The 22458-nt window shown below is 31.9% G+C and overlaps 1 protein-coding gene and 1 pseudogene across 34 annotated transcripts in view; both read right to left on the bottom strand.

Annotated features, from left to right (window-relative positions):
* Positions 1-22458, bottom strand: part of Phcl-1 (pH-sensitive chloride channel 1) — a 60174-nt gene that overhangs the window by 27143 nt on the left and 10573 nt on the right. The window lies entirely within an intron of this gene.
* LOC135193367 (uncharacterized) lies at positions 6543-7721 on the bottom strand (annotated as a pseudogene).

Consider the following 22458-nt stretch of genomic DNA (forward strand, 5'->3'; position numbering starts at 1 on the left):
ATATACATTGGATCACTCACCTTTCAAACTGGAATCAATCAATATCTACTTACGTACCTGTTGGAACCAGGTACCGTTTGTATTTTAAAAATGAAGTTAATTTAGTATTAAAATATGTTTTGGCGGTATACATTTAATGATTAATAACTCATTTCGATTCTACGTCATCGGTTTTACTAATAAAAGATGCATTCATAGAGCAAAGTGACATACTGATATCTCTCTTTCTCTCAATAATTTGACATTCGAAAGAAGAAGACAAAACATCGTGTGTACCTATAACAACTTTTATTTCTGGTATAGTGAGAGGGTATGAATGAAGTAATTGAATTAGTTTGAGGTATTAACAGAATTCTTTGAACGGTAAGATAAAAACAATGACATCGTAGATGCTATAAGGATTCCGACTTACAATACACAGTATGCTTATTGCAAGTTAAGTAAGGTTGCACATAGGTAATGTAATAATATTAAGCTTATTACAGTAAGCCAGATAAATATACCCGAAGGTTGCTTTGCTCGGTTAAAGCGGAACCTTTTTCCTTGAGTGAAGATGCGTTCTTTCGGAAGAAAATTCTCGAGCAATGGGAATGGCGGGAAAATTACAAAATCGTGAACTCGAAACACGCAAATGGAAATACATTTTACTAACATTAAAATTATTGTACTAATGAAATTAAAGAAAAATGTATTTTTAGAAGTAAAAAAAATACTGAAATACAAAATGAATGATTTTATTGTAATATTGTACCTTGCAGACAAGTATGATTACGGAATTGAAAACATTAGGTAAAGTGTCGGTGCGTATAAGGAAAATTTATATTAGTGGAGTCATATATTTGAATGAAGAAGCTTACACTATTCCAGCGAGTACAAACGGCCAGTCCTAATATTTATTCAAATTGTAATAGCATAAGATTGCCAAATCCACGTGGCATTAATAACGTAACTTTTAGCCAAAATATGGTTCGGCGGCGAAGGAAAACATCGTGAGAAAACTTGCACGTGTCGGATGAAAATCTACCTAACTGGGATCCAGCCCGCATTGGAACATAGTGATCGAATAATAAACCTTTGACTCAAGAGGACTGGAAGATTTAGTCCAGAAATACGACATTTACTACGTTACATTTTTTGTATTTCAAAAGTGAATTCTGCTTTTATTCATACTGTAATTTATGTGATACACCATTTTTATTACATTTATATGATTAAGGAAATATAATAATTAAAAAAAAAACTATTCTTCTAAAATCTGAACTTTTGAATATCACCCGAATAACATTCTACCGTAATGATTACTGGATAGAGAGTTAGCGTAGTCTTAGAAAAACGATCCTATATTTGACAGGGCTTCGAACATGCAAGGAAAAATAAAAGGCTGTAAGACGACATACCGAAGCTGTTTCTGGTCATAAAAAAATAATTACCCCGACGATAAAATACTGTGGAGTCAAGTATGATTCAAATAAAAAAGATTTTTTTTTTCATTGTTAGTGCTGAAATAGTTGCGTATTTTATCTTTAACCAGTATAATATACGGTTGACGTTATTTAAATAAAAATCTGCATGAACTGAGAGCATTCATCCGTCATACAGAATTTATACCGAAAGATATTTTACGTTTGCATTTCCAACGCATCCACAGAGCATGAAACATAACTCAATGAGCACCTGTTACTACGTGAGAAATCTATGACGCAATGCGACCTCACGCTTCAATGGATTGGTGACATGCGCGATGATTAATGATATCTGGAAGTGTGAAATGTTTGCTAAGCCTCGTTGTTAATCGTATGTTATACTTATATATAGCTGTCTTATAACGACGATGTACTCCTGAGAGATTTTCAACAGAGACTGAAACAGAAACTGCGCAGGGCATATTGCAGTGCACAGGCGTGTGCGCAAACACTGACAATTGACTGATTGGTTACGATACGATCCCAATTATATTCCGATCCAACTTTGACTGAACTGGATCGTTGCGTTTGTCAAATAGGAAAACGATTGAACGCAACGATGTTTATGTCGATTTATTACTAGAATTGGGGCTCAGAGCTGTAACACTTGTCTCCGCAAACATAGGGGCATAGATGTGAGATATGCGCGGGCATATTATCGGTAACGTGCAATCGAGCAAGGTCAACGACGTAAAGAGACGTTAATGGTTAAGGATTTAGAGTTTTATCATGCTGTTCCAATGCAGGTTAGTTGATGTAAATGACATAAAGAATTTCAGTCGACACATATTTTTTTTCACTACTATGATCGAGATGGTTTTAATAAACGCAAATTAATCATATAAACTCGATGGAGCTGAATATCTGGTTATTCAAATCTGCAATCCTCCAATACAAGACTGTTCCTGAGAATTTCTTGACAGAATAGCCCGCTTAATTATTAAATTGTTTTTACTCTAATAGGTTTTTATAATAGGTAAAGAAAAATATACATAAATACTTTAATTCAACCTGTGTCTCATGGCAACACATTTCTTTGCCCGATGTAGAAAGAAAAAAGTGTAAGTGCCCTACACTCGTTAGTCTTTCTTTTTCTTTATTTCATAAATCTTCTAGTACTGTATGAACTAATTTAGGATCAGTATTTTAATGTATGTTTTATCAATGAAATTAATATTTTATCTTTTTAGTTCGATCAAATTTTTATTTTTTACTTCCTTATGTATATTGAATTAAGCCAAAATCATTGGTATAATATAATTTTTTTTTGTATTTAAAAAAAAAAACGCAAAAGAATATACTGCTTGAGGTAATTGAGATGAATATATTTTAAAAAACTACTCGTATACATATGTATCAAGGGAGTAATCATTCTATCTTTTTAATATACCTCCATAAAAAACCATTTCGACAAGATCTCATATCGTAATGGAATTAATGAGCATGTGTCTAAATTAGTGTTAATGCGATACCTACATTCGAGCCTTTTATAACATGCTTACCGTATGGATAATAAAGTGATTTATTTTTACGTACTACTTCTGGTGCACAACTCTATATATTATGAAATAGTAAATTTTTAAATTATAATTGAATTGAATTAAAGTGGTTTTAGTTTATTACCTAGTTGAATTTATTAAATAACATTTCTATATTAACTGGTTTTAGTTATAAATAAAAATGTTTGTTTGTCCTCTACGCATTCCTTAATTTGAGCGTGATGTAAGTATGTGTATGCTCTGACCGCGGGAATTCCTGGCATAAAATCGACATGATGTGTTGGTTTTTCATTCTAAGCGTTGTATGTATTTTTATTAACTAATTCTACCCGTATGAAGCCAGAACGAATAGTTCCTTGAAAAATAAATTTAAGCTTGTTTTAGTGTCAGAGGCGTTTCAGTCAAACTTTACGTATATAAGTATAGGTGCGTGCAGATAAAGTGAAACTTTAAAAAAAGTTATTAATTCTTGTTTGTCAACGATGATGTCGTGATGCATTTTCGTTTTATCGATTTTAAAATTCACCAAACTCTTAATTTTACTCTCGATTAAGTTTCGTTCATTTCAGATATTATATATCTGAAATATTTTTCATTAAAATCCCCAAGCGTCTATTTTTAGTATTCGTACATACTCGTAATATTTGTCCTTTAAAAAAAGCACATCGCTTCTGTTCCACTGAATACATAGCTGAGTTGCCGTTTTCTGTGACTTTTGAGATAAGGAATTTAACCCGTGTTAACAAACAGCATAGGATTGAAAATACACTGTCGTTTAATTTACGGGCTTGCGCACCTATCTACGTTTACACAAAGTTAAATTTACGCGAATTTCGGCTCAGCGACTTGTACAATATGAAAATAATTATTCAGTTGAGCCACGTGTGAATGTTAAATTAGGCCGTGGGTTGTGAAGAGAAAATTCCTGAAAAATTTACATTTTCACCCGTAAACGTACGTTTAGGAAGTTATTTTCTTGTATGACTTTATAATTTCCACGTGATTGCTAGAACGCTTTTAATTTTAATTTTGTGTATTCGGTTTGCTTTTTTTTATTTATCTTTAGAGAGGCCGACAAGCAAATGGATCACATGTAGTCACTTGATAGTGACTACATGTGATCCCATGGACAATGGCATCATCATTTTATTATCAACTATGGGCTACATAACAATTTCAAATATGATGTTAAAGATCTCTCGTCTCTGTATTGCATTGGCAGACACACACACAGGCACAGAGTATTGGTTTTTGTAAAACAAGTCTGTGTGTTGTAATAATAATAATTTATTTATTACCGTAAAATTGTATGTGTACGAGTAAATTCATATGAATCGTGTTGAAATGAAAGGGAAATCTAATTTAAAAATGATATATTATTCTCTTTTGAAGTGACTCACCTTGATTTCCAGTAAGGTGGAAAAGAGTTTTTGCATTATTTATAATAATGATTCGACCTTCATAACATGTGTGAAGTTCTGAATAAAATCAATATAACATTGCTGTACTTAAATTCTAAGTAACGTGATAAATTTCATGTTTTTTTGTATAAAATATGTACTTGATTATATTATACTTTAAATGTATCTACCGATTCTTTCTATGAGGAAAATCCCTTAAATAGAGGCAGTGAAAGAAGTATACGTCATACGTAGATTTCTGTCAAATATCTATATATTAATACGTGCAGCAATCATTCTGTACCCATTTTTTACCAAAAAGACGCGGAGTTGTATAAAATTTGGCACTATTAAAGTTTATGTAGAGAAGGAGTGCAGAGAGCTAAATATTCATTAGAAATACATTAAAATAATAAAAAAGGAGTATTACACACACAGGACGATACATTTAACACATACACGTTTATTAGATAATATTTAATATGAAACATTCATAGTTTACATTCATACTGTCAATGACAACACACGTCATGTCAAAGATTATAATCAATGACAGTTTTTTTTTACATTTACGTTTCTTTTTTTACTGTGGTATAGTCCATTTGAGCCTCATTTTTCCTAAGTATCTAGTATATATAATATATATTTCGAATCAACGCATCTTATATTTTATTAACAATGAATAATGGTGGAATTTCAGCCAATGGGCGACCACTATTTATAAATTATGTTTTGAAATATCATTTACAACAAACTTATATAATTAATATATTTAACTATGCAGATAGTGCGTTAAAAAACCAGTAGTTGAATTTTTTCAATTAAAAAATACTTTTAGTTCATCCAAATTATATAACTAAACGATATAAATCAACAATTTCAGAGGTGCGTTTGGGCGGGCGTGTTATATTAGGAGCAGTATAATTCTCAGTGGGGGAACCTCAGAACTGAGTTACTTATTACTTTCAGTACTTGCATAATAATTCTAGTTATGTTTATAATAGGACATTTCTCTCTTCATTTACGAAGTTGTATAATGGACTAATTAGGACAAGTATTTCAGGCACGTATTTAAAAACGTTTTATTATTGACATAAATTATGAATTGATCTATTTTAAAAAAACTTTTAATATTTAAATTTTTCAAGTCAATTTGTCAATTTTTTTAGCTTTTTAGCTTTATGATTAATTAGACTCGCATACATCTAAACATATTTTTTGATGTGAAGCATCTATGTATATCGCGTCATTGGTATGACCAAATCCTTGGCGGAACACAGCATGACGCTCTTGCATGATGCAGGGCCAGATAAGAACATGCATAATATAATAGATGCATTTTAGACACCAATGGATTTACTAACGATTTATTGATATATTTTTGGAAATATTAGTGTATGAATTTCAGCTTTAAGCCAAGGTGGACTCAAAGGTATGTTCTTGATAAATATTGGGACTTTTTTATCAAAGCCTCTTATTATTTATTTAATGTGAGAACATATAATATTATTATAATTTTGATACACAGATTCATAACTCAAGCTATGACTGTAGTCTGTATCTGTAAAACAAATGAAAAATTAACAATCGACTTCAAAATATATTTTATATAATTATAATTTCTTTTTTTATATAATGTCTTAATCTGTGTTTGCCATTAGTTTCAAAATGATCATATTATTTTATTTTAGGTCAGTATGTTTTTTGTTTCGTACTTTTTCTTTATGACTTTAAACTTCTTCTTTGATGACAAAAGCGGCTGAAACCGCTTAGCTCGTCTTAAATTTAATCCATTGTGCTATCGGAGCATTTTTATTAGACCAGTCTCGCAATAGACCAGTTTTAATCATTTTAATTCGCGAAAAAACCTCAATTGTATACATAATATTTAAAAATGTATTTATAGAACTTTGTAAAAGAGCTCTATAAATAGCTGTGACGCATTGAGGATTCAAGGTTATTATAATTGAAATATTTCTTGTTCTTCTGTTGATCAAAATTAATTGATTTAACAGAACTAACTATATCATCTCTTTTTTTTAATTTATGAAAAAATGATGGCACAAGAATATTTTTAGTATTCTCTTGATATAAAACAAGTAATATCAAACATATTCTAAAAAAATATATAATATAATTATCAATCAGTACAAATTATAGGATAATCTCAGTAAGGTAAGTTAGGAGTTAGGTAAGTCTAAGTGTGGTTGTGCGAGGAGATGTCTTAAGAATCGCGCTGTTGTGGATATTCGGACATCTAGATGGTGCGGGTGAAACTTAGAATTTTATTTCGAGATGTCCGAAGGTGAAATTCAGCAGCCGGGATTAATCCAAACAATTCCTCGGAACATTCCCCGTGAAAAATTTGGTAGAAGATGCAGAGTGATCCAACATCTCTACGCAAAGCCAAAGGATCAAGCAGATCGGAAAAGGGCTTGATCGTCGATAATTCGAGTTGCTCTACGTTGGATACGGTCAAATGGAAGGAGCTGGTGCTGGGGAGCACCCGCCCAGAGGTGAGAGCAGTACTCCATGTGAGGCAGAATTTGCGCCTTGTAAAGTCTTAGGCAATGAGCCGACGTGAAATACTGTCTTATCTTGCTGAGCACACCGAGCTTTTTTTGATGCCAATTTGGCTTTGCCTTCCAATTGACCGCGGAACTGAACAAGGCTTGAAACATCGACGCCAAGTATTCCGATACTAGATGTGACGGCTATATATAATTAGAGGAATTGGAAAATGAAATATAAAACCAAAATGCAAACAATTTTGTAGTCACACATAACCAAGTTCATCAGTCAGTCTCCATGGCATAACTTCACAATTTCGAGATCATTGTCATGTCGAGATCTCAATTAAAATGAAGTATGTTTTTGGGTACACTTTCTCCCCTTTTATTATGAGGGACAAGTGTTAATTATTCGTAACCCTCATAATTAACGGTCTTTTATTAAAACTTTCATACAAACATGAAATATATATCAACAATAATGTGGACTCTACCGAAAATTAAAGTGACAGTGTCAAAACAAAATAAATAATGTATAAAATCCAAGAACACGTTGACAAGAGTCAGACAATGAGCACACAACAATCCATCTTCGGACCCGCCGCTCAGCTCCGCCTCGCAGGCACAGGACCCCGCACAAGGAAGTAGTCTGGTGTCTGCAATTGCGTCGAGCTCGAGCGACGAGTACTTCTCCCCGCCGAAGTCGCCAACACCTGTACGTTGAGCGGGAAGACGCCGGCCACCGACGGGCTTGGAAGCCAGAGGCCAACCGGCCTCGAACGGGGTCCCCGCTTCCGGTGGTGGTGTGCAGCGCATGCGATGGACACAACCCATTAATGAAAATGTCATGAGCGCATACTATGGGGCTACAGAGGGGGAACTAACCTCACGGCGTACGGTGTTAGTAGTTAGTCTGGTCTCATTAGGTTCGCGCCTTCAATGGTTGGGTCATGCCGGTCTTGATGTACTCTTTCGGCATACTCAAGTGGACTCAAAAAGAACTAGACGCCATTGATAGGAGAGTCCGTGTCCAGCTGACTGCATATCGGATGCATTATCCTCTGTCTTCAGTGATGAAATTGTATATCCCACGGAGATGTGGTGGCCGTGACTTTTTAAATGCCAAGACCCTACTTAACCGTGAGGTATACAAACTCAGGGAGTATTTTCTCCACACTGACTTGGATATGCATCGAGATGTAGTTACAATGGACAAGGGGCTAACTCCGCTCACCTTAGGCAAAGAGAACTGGCGCAAACCTGTAGTACTAAGTACTGAGAAGCGCAAGGGGGTATGAAAGAGCAACGAGTTACAGGGACGCTTCTATCGGGCCCTTCATGGAACCGATGTGGACTTTATGGCGTCCGTATCTTGGCTACGATACGGCATCCTATTCGGTGAAACCGAAGGTTTTGTCTGTGCAATTATGGACGAAGTTATCATGACGAACAATTACCGGAAGTATATTGTGAGGAATGGCACGGTGAACATATGTCAGGCGTGTCACACTCCGGGCGAATCCCTTAGACATATTATTTCCGGTTGTTCTCGTCTTGCTAACGGAGAGTATTTGCATAGACATAATCAAGTGGCCAAGATTTCAACAACTTGCACTTCGATACGGTCTTGTGGTATCAGAGGTAACATACTACAGATATGTGCCCGACCCAGTTCTCGAGAATGGTCATATCACACTGTACTGGGACCGATCTATAATCACTGACAGGACTGTTGTCGCCAACAAGCCTGATATAGTGGTGATAGATCGGTCAGAGCGCCGCACGATAATTGTTGACGTCACCATCACCCATGACGAGAATCTCGTGAAGGCTGAGAAGGATAAGCAAATAAAATATCTTGACTTAGCTCACGAGGTTGTCGATATGTGGGATGTGGATACAGCAGTTATTGTGCCGATAGTCGTTTCAGCGAATGGCCTAATGGCCAAGAGCCTCGACCAACACCTTAAGAGGCTCTCTTTAGGCAGCTGGGTCAATAGCCTGATGTAGAAGGCAGTACTCCTCGGCACGGCGCGTATTGCGAGGAAATTCCTCTCTCTGGGGCCCTGACCACCGGTTGCTTGGACCCTGTTCCCGCCACTGGTTGGCCTCTGTATTTTATATTTTTAAATATATTTTGTATTTTATATTTAAAAATATATTATACATGAGTATAAGAGAATAAATAAAGATTATGATATTGATGGGATAAACGTATCAAAATGGCGTATCACCGTAAGTCAGTTATCAATATTTCACGAGTGAGATACGAAGTGAATCGCATTGCTGTTACTTAGTTGAAAATTGAAATACCTGCAATACTTTTGTATGTGATTGAATTTCTAAATATTTAAATTCGTATAGTAGTAGAAAGTGTTGGTATAATTAAAAGTATTTCGTAAACCTGAAATCATTTACTTTTTTAAATAAACTAACGTGACAAAACAGCTCTAACAAGTACGGAACTATTTCCTTGTTTGCACCGCGACGGTAAGGCCATTGGTTTAAACTTTTAGTTTCACACTTTTATGTGTACGTTTTACTTTATACCGTAAAATGTGTTTATAGCGTTACTTTGATTAGTATTCTTTCTTTTTTTAATTTTACGTAACAATTAATTATAATATTAATCTCATAAAATCTGCATTTATGATATATCTAATGATATTTGATTAGAATTCGTATGTATTTTAGGAGTGTTTTAATATATTTTTTACGTTATATTGAAACAACAAGTCGCTTTTTCTGTATGATAATATGGACTTACTAGCTGTTACCCGCGGCTTCGCCCGCGTAGAATATGAATATATTTACAAATTCACTTAAAATATTACGTAAATTTAAGACCTCTTTCTTTACCACATTGGTGTGTATTTCAGCTCTTAGGGTAGAATATCCAGAAACGCTTAAATGCGAATCAAGTCATTTTTAATCGGTAGCCCAAAAATAAAGTTTCATGTTTCTAACTTAAAAAATTACGGACTTCGATACAAACGTTCAACCCCTATTTCACCCCTTTAGGGGTAGAATTTCCAAAATTCGGGTGTTAACATATATGTTAATTTATAAGTATACAGACTAAAATATAAGTATTATTCTTCTAGTCCTAAAAATGACAATATTATTAATGTCTCAATACAAAAATCAACCATATAATTATATAGAAAGTTGTGACGTTTTAGTTAGTAACAACTATCTTTAACGTGACATAAGATATATTAAAAACTTTTTATTTAACTTACATAATAATTACTTACATTAATGCTTTTAGTATATACATATCAAATTTAAAAATAGATTCTACAAAAATCACGACGGCTTGAAAGAGTGGCAAAAAGCATAATTCCTCGTGGAATCTAAATTCTCAGATCCATTAGTCGAAAAATTTACCGGCTGTTCTATCCCAGCTATTATATTATAAATAAAGGTTTAAGTAATATTACTCCAAGGTACAAACTAAATAACTTATTAATAGGATTACCAAAAACGAAAGAGTAACAAAAGTTACGCGTTAAATCATTGAATTTTGGAGACCCGCAAGAAACTTTAAAGTTGCGTTTTCCGAAGAAAATAAACTTAAGCCAAATTTTATCCAAGATACGTGCCATAACATGTAACGTTTATTCCTTAAGGCAAATCTGAGATCGCTTGGGATTTATCGAGTTCTTCTTACACGTGTTTGGTTCAAAACTGCTCGTTTATTATGTATGTATGCATTCGAGGATACAAAATGTATGTAGACTTTCTAGGTTACAAATAATTTAATTTACAAATGTCATGATTTTTTATACGGCCAGTTACCTCACCGGGCGTGCAAAGAAAAACTCACCAAATGCTCATTATAATCGAATCCATGATTTAGGAATGCCTAGAGGACAAACACACAAACATACATTTTTATTTAAATAGATAATAATGACCGTTATATATTAAATATTAAATTTATTGAAACGTATTTTGAGGGTGTACATTTGTAATTGTTACTTTATTTAAATATTATATAAGCCGAAGTGAGCATGTCGTTTAGCAAAGGGCTTATGTTCAAGTTAGTATTGTGTACATGAGATACAAATGTAACTGTGTCAAGGCTAATGACAACATTATGTACAGTTAGCAATAAATATAAGTGTTTTTAGGGTAAATTATCCCTTATATTTTATTTAAAGGATATGTAGAATTTTGTTTCTTGAGTCGAAAGTACAATCAGTAGCATATAATTATATAAGTAAATCATTACCTTGTTACTTGGTACATAATGTTTCCCAAATTTAATTTATAAATTTCATCATAGTTTATGAAAACATACATATGATATCTCATGCCTATATTACTGTATTGTCCTTCGTTGGAGCTATCCGGAAATAAAACATATTAATACTTTTATTGTCTTTTATAAATACAAGATGTACATATATCTACTATAAACTAGCTGTACGGGATTTTAATGGGTCATCTAGTCATTAAATATCTCGATCTCTAAATATAACAGTTAGTTACTTTGTTTCTTATTTCTTACAGTCTATGCATCGTGACCACAGACTTTCACAGTCATCTTGCAACGGCCTGGCTCTTGGTATGATCGTTATTTTAACTCTGTATTAAAGTCGTTTCAGAAATTTCCTCTTACTTACTAATTTCGTATTCTCTATCCTTTTCGTCACTCTATATCTCTATCTCTTTCTCAGTGGAAGGCATTTCCCTTTCACATTACCTTGGTGACCCCAAATTCCGATCCATATATGACAAGAGGTTGACGTTAAAACCCTTAGTTTCAGGTGCTAGGGTTAGAACTCGCATTGAATCCTTGTTCCACTTCGCCTTCCAAAATCATTTCAAAATATAAAACAATTGTTGTGTAAAATATATTCCTAAGCTATAAAAATATATTTTCAGAATTGAAATTAATTTTAATTTGAAACAATTGCAAAGAGCTGTTGCAATATAGCACTTAATTGTTCCTTTAGAAACGTAAACTCAGTTTGTTGAATAATTTTAGCAGCCACTTGTAAACAAAAGAACTAGGCTCTTTAATAATGGCTTTTTATACTTAAGCTGTATTTTTAAGTGCTCTTAATATAAGTTTCAAATTATAATAAAGTTGTGCAATTACGCATTTTAATTATTTGCTTATATTATGTTCCGCTTTCATATATTTTAGGAAGTTTAATAGATTATATGTGTATACCTACTCGTGTATAAATAATTCTTGAATCTTGAAGAATTACATTTATTAATATAATTCAAGAATACTTTAATGTTATACGCTGTTTGGTTTTTAAAATAATTAAATTATAAATCAAATTGCTAATGTTTTTTTTTTGTAATAAGGTAACAATGAACTCAATTGCTGGAGCATTATAGCCACCAATACAGAAATAATTATATTTTATGGTAACTCTTAGTCTCTACAAATATACATTTTACATAATCATACATGAACAAGAGCTGCACAGGTGTAAAAGTATTTTTTATTTCAATGTAAACAAAAAGGTTGCTCGACAAAGTGTCTATCATATTTCTAATGCGTATTTTGAATTGAATATTTTTTTTGTTTCGTATATATAAATTGCAGTCGTTGATCGTTTACGTTTTTTTGATAATAATTCAATAAAAAAAATATTTAAAACTTGCCTTATATAGTGAATATTAAGCTACCACCGTTTCGGAATGTAAAAAATATGATAACCGACAATTTTCTTTTCGTTCGGAATTGTTATTAAATAGTTATATTTGTCCAGCAGTGGACAAATATGAGCTGATGATGTGATGTGATGTGTGTGGTAATATCGACCCGCCCCGGCTTCGCACGGGTGCAAAACCGATACAAAATATATTACTGAATGTCTTTATATACAACGTTCACAGCTTTTTTGTCATTAGACAATACAAACCGCTATGTCTTAGCATTTTAAATATGAATATCTCCGAAAATATTCATTTAAATTACATGCTGTAAAGGACTATATTAATCTATATTAAATGCACAATGTATTTATTTATTTGGATAAAGATTATGCTGTATTGCTTAAAATCGCTTCGTAAAAAAGCTATCATTTCTCGTAAAAAGCAAAATGGTTATTGTGGGTTATCCCTAAGAGATATAATACTATCGCAGACTTTTTTATAGACCTTATTAGGTGTACAATACTGTCGTACATTATTTTGATCTTTTATGGCTTAGCCTACGTTTGCAATGTAAGCACAAAACAAAATATTTACGACATTTCATTAGAAACCTCTAAAATTATCATTGTTTCTCTATTATTTTATACATCTATTATACATATAAACCTTCCTCTTGAATCACTCTATCTTTTAAAAAAATCGCATCAAAATCCGTTTTGTAGTTTTAAAGATCTAAGCATGGACACTGGACAGACACACAGTGGGAAGCGACTTTGTTTTATACTATGTACTTAAGATATTGTTTTTTTTTTTTTACAAATAACTTCGTCTAAATATCACCCGTCTCTTTTCGAAAGAACATTTCTAAGTCGTAACGTTAACGACCATATTTAGAATAGCCTACTTAATTATAACTCTTTTGTTCTGTTTCTACACTACAAAAGGACCATATAAAATATATATATATATAGTTTTTATATCGTTTTATATCATGCAAAATCACTTCGACTACATCAATATCATATTTTATATACATTTAATTCACTTGTACTCTTTTTACTTTATTGTACACCACAAAGACAAATAAAAAACATAGATACAGCCTAAATAGAAGTTACATACATTTTTACATTACATTACATTAGCAGCCTGTAAATTTCCCACTGCTGGGCTAAGGCTTACTCTCCTTTTGAGGAGAAGGTTTAGAGCATATTCCACCACGCTGCTCCAATGCGGGTTGGTGGAATACACTTGTGGCAGAATTAGACATATGCAGGTTTCGTCACGATGTTTTCCTTCACCGCCGAGTACGAGATGAATTATAAACACAAATTAAGCACATGAAAATTCAGTGGTGTCTGCGTGGGTTTGAACCCAAAATCATCGGTTAAACTGCATGCGTTCTAACCACTGGGCCATCTCGGCTTGAAATTCCATACAATTTTGGCGAATTTATTGCTACATAGGGTTATTATGCGATAGGTAGTGCTGCAATAATAAATAAAATAACTTTAATTTATAACTAAAACTAATAAATAAATTCAAATATAAAATACACAAATTATATTATCAATACATATAAAATTATAAAATATATATACATACTAACCTATATCAAAAGAAGTTATTCTATTTACTATTATATAACATTATGTTATCACTCGTATAGAGGGAAGGTTGAAAATAGCCAGCTGGCTGAGTAATTACAAGGACATTATGAGTGCCGTACACAGACATCATATAAGTTACAAGGCATGTATATTTCAGGTAATACTTGTTACGGAGGGTTAAAGCCTTCAAGAGGAAATTGCTGAACAAGTTAATTTAGTTAAGGTAAGGCTCATACATAATATATATCGATGGAATGGGTAAAGGGGTGCACCGTTAACCTGATATTTTTCGTTACCATCAACGCTCCATTACCACCCACCTAACAGCAAACGCTAAAAAAATCAAGTCACGTAATTCGCGTATTAAAATGTTTATGTTCGTGAACGGTACAATGAAAAGGCAACATAAAGTCAGAATATAGTAACGTTAGCAAAATACAACAATTGTTATTTATTTTATGTGATGCGATACTTTTTATGAGTTTGAATGATTATTACATTTTATGTAGAAATTGTTAAGCCCCAATGCAATAACGTTTTGTTTTTGGAATGGGTTTTAACTTTTTACTATATTAAGTTTAATGTATGTATGTACATTTGTGTCTGTGGCATCGTAGCTCCTAAATGGTGCAGCTAATTCTGATTTAGTTTTTTTTTTGTATGAAAGTTGAATTGATCGAGAATGTTCCGATAAAAGATAATCCGTACAGCTGTTAGAAGATAATCTTCTTGATTCTAGTTGTTGAAGAGATGTGAGTTACTTTTACTGGTCTGATTGATCCGAAATTTTAGTATTCTGTGACTTCAATTATGTAACTGTAAGATGGTAACTAGAACTCAGGCTGCATTATTTAAAATCAGTCGAATGAACATTTCCTTAACAACTTACTTACTTGGAAAGGTTTCAATGATTGGTTATAGATTTTGATTAAATTCCTAATTATATCATTAATTAATGAATAATTGAATTGTTTTTTTTTTGTTCCATTTCTTATTACATTATTTACTTATTCCTATGAATGCAAATATTTTTCATTTGCGTGTCAACATATTCGTATTTCAATGTGACATTTAATTTAAATAAATTGAGGCATACTTTATCCATTTTACTTTAATGAAATGTAAATTCAAATTTATATTTTTTTTTTTGTGACGAATGTTTAAAAATCTAGGCCTGCAGCATTTTCAATATAAATCTCGTAAGGCTTAAGCGAATGATTAAATGTTTATACGTACTTAATTAGGTATTGATTTATATATATATACAACTTTATTACTAGATTTTTTATAGAATCGGTAGGCGGACTGATATAAATGACCTATCTGATTAGAAGTGGTCAGCACTGTCCATAGACATTAGCGTCGTAATGTGGACATTAGCGTCGATGTAACGATTCCTTACATCGCCAATTCGCTACCAACACTGGGAACTGTGATGTTATGTTCCTTGTGCCTGTAGTTACATTGGCTCAGTCACTCTCGAACCGGAACATAAATATCCTTAGTATTGCTGCTTGGCGGTATTCACTTGGTGGTAGGATTAAATAAGCCCATCTAAGTAGGTACCACCCAATCACATCATATATATAGGATTCGTAATTTCTATAAACTAAAATATGAGTACATGTTACTAAGTCTTCTTTAAGCAATAACTCTAATCGAAAATTGATTACGTACGATAGTATCCGCATAAAATATTAATATCGAGATGTTTTGTATGCATTGCGCTTCTCCGCGATAGACGAGGGTTGGCCAAAATTAAAGCGATCATTTCCGTTGGCTGTGGAGTTATTACGTGTTACCCTTTATATCAACAAAGCATTATTAGTGTACGTGAGAAAATATTAGTTATATTAAAAACAAAACTTAGTCGTACTATAGTATATAGCTTATGAATTAGCAGTGTACATCGACAGTCAGTTATTCAGTTTAATAACTTAAGTAATCGTAGTAGTAACGTACTAGTATATTAGGTAATTATCTAATTAAATGTATAGAAAATTAGTTGTCATCCGCGGCTCCGATCGGGGTTGGTCGTGAGGTGTTAGTCATATAAACGTAGCCTTTGTCGTTTCTTAGGGTTCAAGCTTACATTATATGATATTTTCATCAAATTTCATCAAAAGAGTAAAGGACTGACAGACAGAGTTACTTTCATATATATATATATGGAATAGTATAGAATTACGAAAAATGTTCATCAAAAAGATTTATCCAGAGATATCAGTATCCTTTGGTTTTCCTTATTTTAGCTAAATGATGAGTACTCATAGTAATGTCTTATTAGTGAGACAAATTTCTGGATCAGACTAATCGCCAGCACGGCTCGAACATGCCCTAGTCTACTCGGTCACGGGCACCGGCCAAATTGGCACCACTCGCTTGGTTAATTTTATCGATCCATAGCACCCGATTCGCTTGTTATGAAAGTTCATATAGAATAACATTTCATTTATTTTTTTAATGAACTTTTTTTCAAACCAAGTCTTCCGCTTAATGTAACATTTATATATGAAAGGTCGTGAGGAGACTGCGCAAATAAAAAAAAAATAAACAGGAATAAAAAATAAATTAATACATAAATAACTTCGAGCAATGTTGTTTGAACTTTTTTGATTTTTTATTTCTTATTAAAGTTGTGTATTTGAGAAAACGCACAAAATTAACGATTTTTTTTTAAAAAACTGGTTTTTTTACACTTTCGTGTCTTATTTCCTTCCTTTACTTTTGTATCTTATTTATTTTCCTTACTTAAGTGTCCTTATTTTAGTTTTATAAATTATTACTTCGCAAAAATGTCGAAACGGACCAGAGGTTAGAACACGTGAATCCCAAGAATCGACCACTGAATTTCTTGTGCTTAATTGTAATTCATCTCCTGCTCGACATTGAAGGGAAATCTTGAGGAAGCTGATGACGGAAAATGCATTTTTCAGATGGAAATGTGCCGCATGAAATTGGAGGTCTTAGCCAAGCAGTGAAACATTTACAGGCTTGTTGGCTTAGCACATAGTACTGTTATCTCTTGTTAAAATTGTATTGTTGTTTGTATTTAAAATATGAACCAATATAAACAATGACGGCATATATGCTATAAGCTTTCAATGTAAAAGTTTTATATGTTTCCAAAATTTCAAAAATAAAGAACTTAAGAAGACAATGGTCCCATCGGCTAACGCGATACGATGTAAAAAATACAATAATAACTATTATTGTCTCGTAATATATTCTCAAGCCAGACATTCCGAATACTATGTATAGTATAAGTAAATACGCAGTAATGAGTTTGCTATATTCTGTCAAAGAATTAATATGAAACTTCGGGTGTTTAGGTTAAGATAATTAGATATTCTATAAACAATAGTAAAACAAAGCTAAGCTAAACTAAGAATTTTATTTAATGAAAAAACAGTTAAAAGTAATAAAATCTTTATTAAATAGCTAATCAGGTCAGTTAAAATATAATTTTATTCTAGTTTGTTTATTTATTGTTTGAAAAGCTGATGCTCTAAATGTTTGTACTGCGATGCAAAAATGAATTACTATATAGTTAGAAGATAAACTTCTTGTGCGAGGGTACCTTACAATTGTGTTATTAAGTTTGTAGTATGCTGAGGAAACTTTCATAATATAGTACGTTTTAATACTACTGAGACTGAGTGGATACAAGTGCACAGAATATATTAACTCGACTTGTAAACAGAATTAGTTTCTAAATAGATTTGAAATTCGTATTACTAAATTAAGTTCATTGTAATTAACTGGGTCATATATGTTTGATTAAACAAATGATAAAACAATGCTTTGGTTAGTAAAAAAAAAGCACGTACTGTGTAATCAAATTTTCATTCGATTTCGTTAAAAAACAAATGACCACAGGGCCCTGATAATATAATATAAATAATAATGACGTTTGTTTTAATTTCAATACGTTCCGAACAACTTACAAAAAAATTAATTGTTTTAATTTTTTTTTATATTTTTATCAATTCGAGTACATATTGTTTTTATCGTTAGCATTTATAAATATACAAGTTTTAGTAATATTTTATGTTAAAATATTTGGTTTTAGTCAAAGAAACATAAATAAATTTTCGTAGAAAAAAAACCGGTGTTAATGTTAAAATATAGGAAATGAATCCGATTGTACCTCGTTAAATCTCTCAAAAAAGCATAGACTACACGTCTTATGGCATACAGAATACCATTTTAAGAAAACATAACTCGGCGTGTTACGGAACGCGTTTGTGTTTCTTAGCTTGTTATTACGTCACTCGTTTTGGTTCGTTACGAATTGTGGCGTACAGAATCAGGGCCCAGCTCGAGAAATTTGCGCTTCCTAAAACATTGGAAAGAATAATGATCGTTGTTTTAAATTAATGTTACATTATATTAGAATATGACGAAGCAATTTTGTGCCATCAAAAACGGTGACCTCGTTGGAAACATCTATTGTCAATGTGCTTACAAATTGCAATATCGGGAAATAGGCCGCATTGCTGTAATATTGGAAACGATCAATTGAATTTCCGCCTTCTAAAAATCTTTAGTCATTCTGATTTTTCAAACTTAAATTAATATAATAAAGTACTTAATTTAAAGAAATATAATAAAGTAATGAACAAAAATTTTTATTAATTGAATTTAACAAGCAAATATTACAGACAGACAGAAAAACAGGTGACAAAAATTATGATTTTAATTTTAACATTTAGAGATAGTGTAGTGAAACACATATTTCATAGACATAATTTTGAACTACAAAAAAAAAAAATCTTTAGGAGTTTGCTATTCAACATTTTGTCATCTTTATAGTCACGAAGTTATTTTATTACAGATAAGTCTATATTGTCAGACAAAAACTGGCAACATAAAGTCTATTCATAGTAGCCTGTTTTGACTCTAACGCCAGACAACCAGGCGGCAAAGTGAATCATTTAGGTCGAGACGTTATCGATCCTACATTTTACCTTTTGAATAGGGCACAAAATGTTGATGATATTCTAATGATTTTCTATTAGATTTTGCACTAAGTATCATTGTTGCTTAACGCCAGAAAAAAATGTGAACGTAGAATCCAAAGAAGATTTATGATTTCTGCCTTTAGAACTCTCTTTGAAATTCGATATTGCAGTAACTAAATTTTTTAGTTCATTTATCTTAGGAGATAGATCCAATTTTAATAAATTTAAAAAATATATTTTCGTATAATAAATATTAATATCAGTAAATAAATAAAAAAATATATTTATTTAATGATATTAATATTTATTGGTTATTTAATTATTTTAAGTATATTAGAACACAACAAGCAAATTTGGTGTACGTCGATCTTGAAGCATCCCTCTAAACACAGCTAAAGAAGCTAACGAAACATTCATAGAAAATATTTAATATTATACGATAGTTTAGAGTTTAGAGATAATAAAAATACATTATGGACATTTATCCACTACATAAAACTTAAGCAACATTAAAACACTACCCATAGGGTTTTGCAATTTTCAGAGAATTATGAAACAAAATATAGATATACTTATTTTAATTCATCTTAATTGCATCGCTTTAAAATATTATTTCGTAATGGAGTTTTAAATGATTAAGATTCTCTTAGACTTCATTTAATAAAAATATTATATTCTATTTATTATATATCAGATAAGCATGATTATATATGTATATATGTTACTTCATTGTCCACGACAAATGCTATTGTCTAACATGCGAGATAATATAATTATTACGCAAATATTTTTTGTCATAATGGCTTTATATTCTTCAATTATTGAATACGATACTAACTCAATAGTAAATATATTCTAAGTTGAACATTAGTTGAAATTATTTATAATTGTATGGCAGAGTCAACAGGTGGAAATGACGTATCTATATTTAACCAATTTGCTCGTTACACAGTTGGGCAAATCACATTGTAATGCTGGCTTCCCGCGACTAATACAAATCGACTGTTTATAATCCGTATAGTGTTTATATATTTTAATTTATTAAACATAAAAAAATACTTTAATGTTTAATAAATATTTTAACCACTCATCTCACTCGAGCTGATGATGAAGAGAGTTTGTTTTAAAATTTTCTATATTTTTGTTTTAATATATTTCAGGAAGGTGTCTACGTATTACTTAATTGGTGACATTCGTTTATAGGGTAAGATACTAAAAAAATATAATATATGTCAAACACAGTCCATTTTTTTAAATGATATATAGGCGGACGATCAATTGGGCCACCTGATGGTAAGTGGTTACCTCCGCCCAAGTCCATAGACCTATCCCGGAACTACAGAAATTACACTGGCTCACTAGCCATTCAAACCAGAAAACCGCAGTGCTGACTACCGTTTGGTGGTAAAGTAACTAACAATCCACTTACATAAGGCTCTACAGCGGTAAAATAGGAAGATAATAATATACGTATGTTCCTTAACGAAGTTAGTCACGGATTTTCTAAGCTGCGAAAAGCCAACCGGGCTAGAAACATTGCCGAGCTCCAGCGTTCACTCTCATAATTCGATGAGACGTTAATTCAATACGACCTGAGAGAGTTTACGCTGAGAATTAACTTTTTAGTGCTGTTCTGGGGTTTATATCCACGACCCCGCACCTGCAGTCAAATACATTTTCATTAATTCCATTCGTAATAAACCTATTTCTATAATTACTAGGTACTATGAAGAACTATATTTTTTGTTTAGTAAAATTAATACATAAACTATGTACATATATATTGTCACTATAAGATTTTCTATTTGCTGCATGGAACTAAATATGTTATTATAAACTAAGCTATATTCATGAGGAAAAGAAACTTCTTGTTAAAAGTTAATTAATAGAAGAAAATCCTTCGAAAGTATAGTTTTATTTATATTTCAAAATAATATTTTTGGAAGGCTTCGGGGAAATTATTGTCTACATCCATCACAAATTATGATTATAAGTTTAAAACTTGTAACAGCTCGCGCTGAAGTTTTATGTGCTGAAATATATCTTTGCAATGAAGCATCTCGAAAAGCACAGTTTGGTAACTTTATACTGTATTTTTGATTCATTTCTATTAAATGTGAATCGTTTATAGTTGTAAATATATATATATAATGTATTATTATATTTATATATAAAATACATAAATTTATTTTTGAATATACAAGCAATCATCAATAATGATTGATAATTAGGTAACTTCATGGAAATAAAATGAAGATAGTATTTAATTGATAAACAAAGTTCATCTTAGTTGAATATCACGTGGCATATGAGTCAGCCTCATGGAACTTACGAGATTGTCATAGACATACATATTTATATAAATATATTAGAGCAAGTTATGGATTACGACGTTGTATAGGTACTGCAAATCTATCAAAATCAAGACATTCTTTATTCAAAAATTGAAGGCTCATAAAACGCACTTTAACAACGTCATGTTACTGTGTTGAATTAAATGTATAGCTACCGTTCTTTATAAGACTTAATTTTTTTTTCTGATAGCGGTAGGCGGACGAGCAAATGGGCCACCTGATGGTAAGTGGTCACCACCGCCCATAGACAATTGCGTTGTAAGAAATATTAACCATTCCTTACATCGCCAATGCGCCACCAACCTTGGGAATCAAGATGTTACGTTCCTTGTGCCTGTAGTTACAATGGCTCACTCATCCTACAAACCGGAACACAACAATACTGAGTACTGCTGGTTGGTGGTAGAATATCTGATGAGTGGGTGGTACCTACCCAGATGGGTATGCACAAAGCCCTACCACCAAGTAAGCACTTAAACATTGCATTTATATTTTATACTTTCTATTTGTTTTCTTAAGTTGAAGTTTAGCTGTATTTACAATGTAAGCTGTTTTGTTTTTTATCTGAATTAACTCCAGTTGTATCAAGTAATTAGAGTTTGAGAGCATTTGTGATTGCTTACAGTCATTTGTGCATTACGTATAATATATTCTACGCAGTTGGCTAGTTTTCCTTAAGAAACAAGATTGTTTTTATTTTTAACATTTCTTTTTTATACTATGAAAGAATGTTAAATTTTTCATATATGTATTGTACTTATTTAAATGCATATTATTATATTAAGAGCTATGTGTTATATTATAATCGAATCTCTTAATATACATAAATGTCTTTAGTGACAGTGACTTTAAATTTGGAAGAGACTTTTGTTATTTTTTTTTTGTCTATGGCCAAATTTGCGACTGAGAATATAGTACGTTTTAATATTCCTTACTTTTACGTGAAAAAGGCTTCACTTAAAAATCAGTAGATTGATTTCATTAAAATTCAGCATAGTGATAGGTTAATTATATAGTATGCTCACAGAAAACT

Source organism: Vanessa tameamea, chromosome 7 (assembly GCF_037043105.1).
Source record: "Vanessa tameamea isolate UH-Manoa-2023 chromosome 7, ilVanTame1 primary haplotype, whole genome shotgun sequence".
Taxonomy (NCBI): Eukaryota; Metazoa; Arthropoda; class Insecta; order Lepidoptera; family Nymphalidae; genus Vanessa; species Vanessa tameamea.